Consider the following 10594-nt stretch of genomic DNA (forward strand, 5'->3'; position numbering starts at 1 on the left):
CAACATGGGGTGTGGTGGAGTAGACAGGGGCGGAGCTACAGGGTGGCCAGGGTGGGCCGCGGCCCACCCTGAGATTTTCGGTCAGCCCATATACCTATTGATCACTGAATGGGCTAGATAAAAAAATAATGGTCCAAAACACTTACATGTTGACGCGAATGTAGCCACAGCCCACAGCGAAGCCCTCGTCTACATTGAGCAACGGATTGCATCGAGTCGCAGAACCAGTCGCGGAGCCGCCTCGTCCCTACTCCCTAGTCCCGATGCCCTCCCAGTCGCAGAGCCTCTCCTGCCTCGCCAGTGGCGGACACCGCCCTTGCCGGTCACCGGCCGACACCCAGCCGCCGAGGAGGTTCCCCCCTGCCGCTTCTCCTCTCCCCCTGCGAGCTGTGTGTGCCCCTGCCCTGCACGGCTGCACCCCTGCCCCCGGCCGCCTGACGCCCCTGCAAAGCCGGCAGCGGCTGCCTAATACCCCAGTCCGGCGACAGCAACTCAGCAAGTGAGCCTGATTTAAGGTCTCAAATACCAAATTTCCCCCAATTTCAGATTTTAGTTTTTTTTTGCTGTGGTATGCTAGCTATCGAGTAGATGAACCGACCAACAACATAGTTTTGCGCATCATTTCTGCGGCTAATAGCTTTATTGAGATTTTAGTGTTCTTGTAAGACCATATTGATATATTTTTATGTGATATTGATAATTGTTTAGATCATTCATACTCCTATATCACATTTCTTATCAATTCCTCGCAAAAAAATTCTTATCAATTTTTTTCTTTATGGCGGACCACCCTGTTCTTAAATTCTAGCTCCGCCACTGGGAGTAGAGGTAGACAGCTGGTGGCGACTGGTGGGTGCAGCCAGTCAGTAGCGACGTTTGGTGAGGAGGTGACCTAATAGAGGAGGAGGACCAACGAGCTGGTGCGGAGCGGCAGCCACCCATCGTATCCCCTGAATTCACTGCCCATGGAGGAGTTGTTCCACACAGCCATGGGCTACGCCAGCATTGCATCCGCCATCGGCTCGCTGGCTCAGCTCCCCTAGAGCCGTTGCCACAGCCACTGGAAGCACCCATTGCACGATGTTCATGGACCACCCAGGGATCTGATCCTGATCCCTGTGCTGGCCGTCACATCTCGCCAGAGAGTTTGTCGGGGTCCTGCTGTTTTGAAGACCTTTGGGACAAAGAAAGTGAGAAAGTGAAATGAGACATGCGACCGTTTCGTGGGTGAGGGAGAAAATAAGTGATGGGTTGCGGTGTTCGCTCGTCTGGTATACGGATCGTACTACTCTTGGTGATGACATGGCTATTCATTGTGCGTCAAGAGTAATGCTATACATACAAAAGGATACATGCTTTTACATAAAGGTGGGGTTTGATTGAAAATTAAGGAGGAGAAGGGGCCCATCCTCATGAAAATCAGGGGGAGAGGTTAGTTAGTTTAAAAAGATCCTAGTCCGCGTGTAAAAGCATGTAAACTTTTGTATGTTTAGCATTATTGGTGCACCAATATTAACGCGCTCCATACGAGGCTGTCTTGAGGGCGTAATGAGCCGAATAGTGTTTTGAATACAAAATCTCAATATTTCAAACACAACTTCGGCCTTCGAAATGAGATCGGATGGCGATGACCCAAAATTCAAAGATGTTTATATCGACAACACGGAACTTTTTTATGTAGATCACTTCTTCATTTGAGGACATATTAATTAAGTTCTTGACTGTGCCAAAATCTGGTGTCAACAGCGCTCCATCCAAGGGCGCTCCTTGTCACTAAGTATCTGACTTCATATGTATAGCCTTTTCATTAATTAACCTGAACGCCCCCCGACAGTGATGGATGGTGAGACCGACCGTACCGTGTCATTACCACATACACGTTCGGTGTTGAATGTACATCTCTTCAATTCATCAAAACTAAGAAAGGACATTGCATGTTGTGCGTGTTGATTTTTCAGTCACCATAAACTTATCTGTCGAGCAAGTATCAACCAACACAAAACGGAAAATAAATTCAGACATCGATCCTTGTGGTCGATGATGGATTGATTCAGTCGGAGGTGTATAGCTCCACAGATATAGTCGCCAGTCGAGATCGACCTGCAACTGTCGTGCTGATACACAAGATCACTGCACCATTCAAATGATTTATCACTCGGAGCACCACCCCTATCTGCGCTGCCCAATCGCCTCCCATACCTCCATTCATCCCGCGCTACGCTGCGAATGTCACGTCTTGGCTGGACGTTCAACACTTGGATAGAAGCAATTCTCGGTCTTTTTCTCAGTCTACTTCAACATGTATGTACGTATTTTTTTTTTAGAAAAGGAGGACGACCCCCGGTCTCTGCATCTGGACGATGCATACGGTCACTTTATTAATTATTGACACAAGACCGTACAGAGTCATATAACAACAAGTCTAAAGCCACCAAACTAAGCAACAATTGTCGCTATCCCTATCCAGTTGATGTAGAGGCGCTGAAAGTCTGGGCCTAATACCAAACAGACCATACAGCCAAACCTAAACATCTAAAGACTTGAGGTCCCATCCAGGACGCCTGCCGGGCATGGGCACCCATCAGTCCGGCGTGCTTCTCAGCCAGGACCCCTGCCGGGTATGAGGCCGCCGCAGCCACCTGCCACGAATCCATCTTCAGAGCTGTACTGCTACATCAATCTTGGCCGGTCCAACTGCCGCCGACGCCACCATGACGCCAGGCAGCGTCACCCTCCTGCGCGAGTCCATCTCCGCTCATCAGGCGCCGAGTCTCCACTGCGCCACGCCGCTGAGATCCGCCGTCATCAATGGAGCAGATGAAACACCGCTCCTCCTCTTGTCCCCTCCAACCAGCACTCGCTCCAAAACGATGCCCCTAGGAGGGAGAACGATACCGATAGCACTGTCATCGTCCGATCCGGTAGACCCAGATCTAGGGTTTTCCCCGGAACTTCCCGATCAGGTAGATGAGACCTGCAACGACGATGCCTCCAGAAGGAAACGGCGTCTGAGACGCCGCCATCATCCGCCAAGACCGCAGTCTAGCGCGATTTTCACCGGAAGCCACGTCTTCCCGACCTCGTGGCTGGTTGGAACCGAGCGGAACCTCGCCACGAAGACGTATGTTGCCGTCAGTACTCCGGCGGAGATCCGGCATCTCCTCACCGGTCCCTCCACACGCCGCCGGTCGGCGAAAGGCCTCCCCGTGACGGATCCAAACGTGGCGTTGGATCCGCAGTAGCCGTCGTCACCATCACGAGCAGGACAGCCCACCTCGCCGGATGGGGCGCTGCCACCGCCGCCGTCCATGCAGGGCCGGCGCTCCGCCGGCGATGGTGCTCGGGCCCCCGCCGCACAGCCCGGAATCTCCGTCCTAGCCGCCGCCGTTGGATCGCATGAGAAGGGCCACCCCCGCCGCCTCAGATGGGATCCGGCGCCTCCCCCCGCCCAGAAACTTTGGCACCGGGCCCGCCGCCACCGCGGCCCACGCCGGCGGCAGCGGCAGCAGGAAGGGGTGGAGGGAGAGGTACTGGCGGCACTAGGGTTGGGGCCCCTGGCGTCGCCCGGGGGGAGGCGACGCGAGGGGTGCGAAAGAGTTGTGTGCGAGCTTAAAAATGGGGGAGATTTTCACTTCCCCGGCCTCTGCACCAACTAAGGATGCATACGACCATTTTAGTATGAGTACCAAGCAAAAATGCTAGAACTATAGTCCGTACACTGCTCAATCAGCATTATTTACACGTCTTTTTTTTTGTCATTGAGGACGTGAAGTGCTCCTACTACCTCGGGCGGAGCCAGAAATTAACAAGGAAGAAGAATTCCAAATATCTATGTGTGCATATATAGGTTCAGGCAAGCATCTGGGTCTCCATCATGATCGGTCCAGACACGGAACTGTCACGCCGGCCGGTACACAAGATCACTGGACCATTTATCACCGGGACCACGACTCCACTGATCTCAGTTGAAATAATCCTACTCCCTCCGTTCGGAATTACTTGTTATCAAAATGGATGAAAATGGATGTATCTAGAACTAAAATACAACTAGATACATCCATTTCAATGACAAGTATTTCCAGACGGAGGGAGTACATTATACCGGTTATCATCTATCTTCCTCTACCTTCTCTCATAGGCTTGCTATGCTACTAATCATCTGTTCCTAGATGTTCTAATTAGCAGTTTAATTTAACTAACAAAACATCTTATATTTAGAAACGGAGGTAATACTTTTAAAGTCAAACTTTGTAACATTTGACTAAGTTTACATAAACATAAACATCTTAAATATCAGACCAACACCATTTGAGAGAGAGAGAGAGAGGGAGAGGGAGAGAGAGAGTAATCCTGAAGTGCACTCAAAGGAACATGCTGGCTGGGCTTTGCATTCATGCCCCTAAAAGCTTCAATCTCACAGCTGTAGGCAGCATCCACTGCGGGCCCTTTCCTCTTTTCTCATCTTTCTTCTTCCCTTCCCACTTTACATTACCAGCTACTACCTTCGTCCTAGTTTACTGGTTTTCATCGTATTTTGTGCCAAATTTTGACTCTAAATTTAACTAACAAACTGTTAATGCATTAAATAAAAAATAATATCATTAGGAACTATGTTCAAATACAAATCCAACAATATAATTTTTGGTGACATGCATTAACATTTGTTAGGTAAATCATTGATCAAAATTTGACACAAAATACAAAGGGTACCAATAAACCAGGACGGAGGTAGTAGACCGCACTACCCATATTTCATGCCGTCACTAGTAGAAAACAGGGCTACCGTTTGGCCCTGGCCAGCCCATTAGTCCCGGTTCTTCAAGAACCGGGACCAATGGGATGTATTAGACCCGGTTCGTGAGCCCAGGGGGCCGGCCGGGGCCTCGTGGGCATTGGTACCGGTTCGTGTAGAACCATTTGTCCCGGTTCGAGCCACGAACCGGGACCAATGGTCCTCGCTGCTGGCCCACAACCAATGGTCCCGGTTCATGGTTCGAACCACACTAGTAGAAAAACACCTAATAGTCCCGGTTCGTAAGGGCCTTTAGTCCCGGTTCATGAACCGGGACTAATGGGCCGTTACTAATACCTCCACCCATTAGTCCCGGTTCAAACTAGAACCGGGACCAATGTGCCTCCACGTGGCCCTGTGCGCCGAGCCCAGTCAGGGGCCTTTGGTCCCGGTTGGTGGCTCCAACCGGGACCAAAAGGCATCCACGCGTCAGCATTCCAGTGGCTGAGTTTTTTTTTTTGAAAGGAGGGGAGGTTGGGGGTTTTGGGGGGTTAATTTAGGTGTTTCATATATTGTGTTAGCTAGCTAATTAATAGAGAGAAGTGTCCTCTCTTATGTCCATGCTTGGTCGACGCTACGTACTATATATACATAAGTGATCGAGAGAACCATTCAGTACAGAAGTTCGTCATGCATACCGAGAGAAGTGATCGATCGACCTCTCCTTCTCTGAGAGATTGGTCGAACAACAAGTTTTCGTATCATGTATCCGACGCTACTGGCTACATACATGTACAATATGTATAAGATCTCTTAATTACAAACCCCTAGCATTTGAAATCAATTTCCACATGGTATTCTCCGGCTTTATTGATGACGTGGTCAAGAAAGAATCCCGCCAATTTCTCTTGAATTGCTTTCATGCGATCTGGTTCTAGGAGTTCATTCCGCATCTGCCACATCTAATTTGAAGAAGGGGGTTAATTAATACATATATATGAATGAAACTCAACAGAAATGATGGTGTAATAAAATGAAATTGTGAATGTTATTGCTTACGCACTTCATATTGTATTTGAGAGTAGCCCTGCTTGTTTTTCAAAGTCGCGGTGTGGATGAACTCGCACACGTAGTATCCACAGAAATCATTCCCTTCCTCCTGCCACAAGCACTTTACGAGAAATAGAGGTCAATCAAACTAATAATGAAGCATTATAAATGGCATTGATGAAAGTATAGCTATAGAATCAACGGGAGATGCGCGCAACTAGCTAGCCAGTAGTACTTACTTTCGGCCATTTATATGTCAGCTCCTTCGGCAGGCCCGGAGCTTCTGCGGTGAACTGTTTCCAAACCCTGCAAGACAAAGAAAATTATTATTATTACTTGAGATATCAGGAAATGAACAAAAAGTTGCCGATATGGTGCAATAATGATCGATTGAACTTACTTGCTGAGCATTTCAGTGATGTCCGCATAGGATTTGGGATCTTTCCGTCTCGAGTCTAAGACGGTTACTAGTCCACGCTCAAGCTTAATCTCCAGAAGAATATAGTGGTACATGTGCACGCATGCATAACTCATCAATTACATTACTATAAGCTCGCTTGAGTAATAAGGGAAACCGAATATGCACACGACAGTAACACTCACGGGCCATTGTAAGGAAAGAGTATGGTATCTTTGTTTTGATTTTTGATCAACGATTGTAGCAAGTTGTCCTCGGCCTCTTTGACGTTCTTTTGAACCAGAAGTATATCTATGATATTTGTGTTAATGAACCCAATATCATAAATTTCTTATTTTTTGCACTCGACGATCTTCAATCTGCATAATATATTGAGGATAATTAATTATAAATACATGCAATGAAAGAGCCGAGCTATATATAGAGACTTAATGACAGAAATAGTACTTACAGGCAGTAGCAAAAGACCATTAATTTATCGAGGACCTTTTGATTGAAGAACTCGAAGAACTCCTCAAATGGAACAGTCAGATCATTTGCAACGAGATCGTGCTCCTCTTTAATATGCAGATACAAAGCATTCTTACCCTTAGACTCTCTGCAGGTTCCCATGTACCAATTATGGAATCTTCGCATCATTGTTGTCAGAGATTTTTCATCTTTGACGAGAGGCTTCCCATACTCGTATCTGTGTTCGTCCACCTCCAAGAAATCAGGAAGTGCATCGTCAGGCAGGTAATCGTCAAGATTGCCATAACCGGCCACCGTCCCCGGAGCATTAGACACATTGAGCGGGGGGCACGATTGCTGTGCTTGTTCGCCGAGCTGGGCAATTTTTTCCCCTTTGCTCGTTCTTTTGACCTTTTAGCACTGACAGTAGTTCCCGACCGCTGGGCTTGGAGATATGTCTATTCAGTAATGCGCTCATAGTTGGTTCTCGGCGGAGACTTTGGTGGTTTCCTCAGGGCATCGATAGTGCGCTTTGCTTTCACCGGATCTACCTTCTCCTCCGGAGGTGGATGTCTCTTTGCTTTCACCCCTTCAAAGAACTCCTTCACGTGGGTCCGCACAATCGTATCGTTTTCCTCCTCGGACCTCTCGTACGGTAACTTCTCTAGAGGCTTGAGAGATGATGGACCGTATTTGTATTGCCTCCCGCCTCTGGTTGTGTTGCTAGACGCCGGAGCAGACGGAGCGGCTACGGCGTCTGTCTTCTTTCGTGCTTGCTTACGAGGCGGAGGAGAAGGAGTACGACGCGCCGGAGCAGCCGGGGCGGCAGCGGGTCTCTTCCGCCCTTGCTGGCGAGGCGGAGAAGGAGGATGCTGCTGGCTACTCGGGAGCGCCGGCGCAGGCGGAGTGCCGCCACGCGCCGGAGAAGGAGCCGGCCGAGTGCCCTGATCGTCACTCGCCGGAAGAGGAGGCGGTGGAGGAGGCGGAGTGCCCTGACTCGCCGGAGCAGGAAGAGGAGGCGGAGGCGTCCAGTTCAAAAGGTTGATGAGCTCCTTCTTCCATAGGCATGGAGTCTTCAGAGCAGAACCCAGCCTAGTCTCCCCTTCACCGGTAGGGTGGTCAAGCACGAGGTCCTCAAATCCCTCCGTTATTTCATCCACCATCACCTTAGCATATCCTTTTGGAATCAGCTGGCAGTGATAAGTTGTGCCGGGTCCACTAGGATAAACTTGGCCAATAGCCACCTTGACCTTCAAAGTCATCCATCGCGCCATCACGTGGCAATTTTGAGACTCCGTGATACCATCCACGGGATAGCTGGCAGGAGCCGTCAAGACATGCTCCGGCTGAAGCAGCTCGGTGGAAGCCACGCTGCTTCTCGGCTGAGATGGCGGGGTAGCTTCGGGGGAAGCTTCGGCAGGTCGTTTGCAGCGATCTGCTGCTTCTCGTTCCTCTTCTCGATCCTCTAGCCCCATTACCCTTTCGTGCAGCGCCTGCAGTTCGTCCTGCTCCAGTTTCTTCCTCCTCTCGTGGGTTTTGTAACCCCCTGCGTCCGAAAAACCAACCTTCCACGAAATGGAGTCTGGCGTGCCTCGTGTCCATCTAGGGTGCTCAGGATTCCCAAGGGCCATTGTGAGCTTGTCCTTCTCCCTGTTTGGAAGGAACGTCCCTCGCTGCGCTGCATCGATATAGTGTCAAAGGTTCTTGACTGGTATTTCCAGTTGCTCGTCCGCCCACTGGCAAAACCCTATTACAGGGTCCAAGGTTCCGCCTGACCCGAAGAACCAAGTCCGGCAACGGTCTGGCCATCTCATTGTCTCTGGTTCGATCCCTTTTTCAAGCAGATCATTCTCAGCCTTGGACCACTTAGGCCGGGCTTGCATGTAGCCACCTGAACCCGTGTGATGGTGAAGCGTCTTCTTCGTAGCATTTTTCTTGTTTGTCTCCGACATCTTCTTACTCTTTTCCGATGTCTTGTGGGCCACAAATGCGGGCCAGTGATCTTTGATCTTCTCATATTTGCCGATGAATTCTGGTGTCTTTTTATTTTTGACAAACTGGTTCAGCTCTTTCCTCCACCTCCTCATTAGGGTTGCCATCTTCTTAAGAGCACAAGACTTGATTAATTCCTCTTTAACTGGCTTCTCCGGACCCTCCTCTGGCGGTAGGGTGAAATTTGCCTTCAGCTCAGTCCAAAGATATTCTTTCTGCGTATCATTGACATAAGACACCTCAGGGTCTTCCTCCTTAGGCTTATACCATTGCTGGATGCTGATCGGGATCTTCTCCCTAACAAGAACCCCACACTGAGATGAAAATGACTTCCTTGTCCGGATGGGTTCAATCGGTTCGCCGTCGGGCGCGATTTCTATGATCTCAAACTTTTCATCTGAGCTCAACTTTTTCTTCGGGCCTCGTCTGCTTACCGAAGTTGTGCTCGATCCGGAGGGCTAGAAATTATAAGGAAGAAAGGCGAGAGTAATTAATATGTGTACATATACCAAAACAATGGAAGCATCAATTAACTAGTCAGCACGGGCTTAACTAATATATATATACCTGGCCGGGCTCGGTTCGGTCACTGGAGCAGTCAGCACGGTCTCCTTCTTGTTCCTCCATTGTTTCACCGGAGCCATCATGTGAAGGAAATATGCCCTAGAGGCAATAATAAAGTTATTATTTATTTCCTCATATCATGATAAATGTTTATTATTCATGCTAGAGTTGTATTAACCGGAAACATGATACATGTGTGAATACATAGACAAACATATAGTCACCAGTATGCCTCTACTTGACTAGCTCATTAATCAAAGATGGTTATGTTTCCTAACCATAGACATGTGTTGTCATTTGATTAATGGGATCACATCATTAGAAGAATGATGTGATTGACATGACCCATTCTGTTAGCCTAGCACTTGATCGTTTAGTATATTGCTATTGCTTTCTTCATGACTTATACATGTTCCTGTAACTATGAGAAATATGCAACTCCCGTTTACCGGAGGAACACTTTGGGTACTACCAAACGTCACAACGTAACTGGGTGATTATAAAGGAGTACTACAGGTGTCTCCGAAGGTACATGTTGAGTTGGCGTATTTCGAGATTAGGTTTTGTCACTCCGATTGTCGGAGAGGTATCTCTGGGCCCTCTCGGTAATGCACATCTTTATAAGCCTTGCAAGCAATGTGACCAAATGAGTTGGTTACGGAATGATGCATTACGGAATGAGTAAAGAGACTTGCCGGTAACGAGATTGAACTAGGTATTGGATACCGACGATCAAATCTCGGGCAAGTAACATACCGATGACAAAGGGAACAACGTATGTTGTTATGCGGTTTGACCGACAAAGATCTTCGTAGAATATGTAGGAACCAATATGGGCATCCAGGTTCCGCTATTGGTTATTGACCGAGAATAGTTCTAGGTCATGTCTACATAGTTCTCGAACCCGTAGGGTCCGCACGCTTAACGTTACGATGACAGTTTTATTATGAGTTTATAAGTTTTGATGTACCGAAGTTTGTTCGGAGTCCCGGATGTGATCACGGACATAACGAGGAGTCCCGAAATGGTCGAGACATAAAGATCGATATATTGGAAGCCTATATTTGGACATTGGAATCGTTTCAGGTGAAATCGGCATTTTACCGGAGCACCGGGAGGTCACCGGAACCCACCTGGGGGGTTATTGGGCCTACATGGGCCTCGAGGGAGAAGAGGGAAGGAGGCAGGAGGGGGCCGCGCGCCCCTCCCCTTCCTAGTCCGAATAGGACAAGGGAAGGGGGGCGGCGCCCCCCCTTTCCTTCCCCTCTTCCTCCTCTTTCCCCCCTTCTCCTATTCCAACTAGGAAAGAAGGGAGTCCTACTCCCGGTGGGAGTAGGACTCCCCCCTTGGCGCGCCCTCCTTGGCCGGCCGCCTCCTCCCCCCTGGCT

Source organism: Triticum dicoccoides, chromosome 2B, assembly GCF_002162155.2.
Source record: "Triticum dicoccoides isolate Atlit2015 ecotype Zavitan chromosome 2B, WEW_v2.0, whole genome shotgun sequence".
NCBI lineage: Eukaryota > Viridiplantae > Streptophyta > Magnoliopsida > Poales > Poaceae > Triticum > Triticum dicoccoides.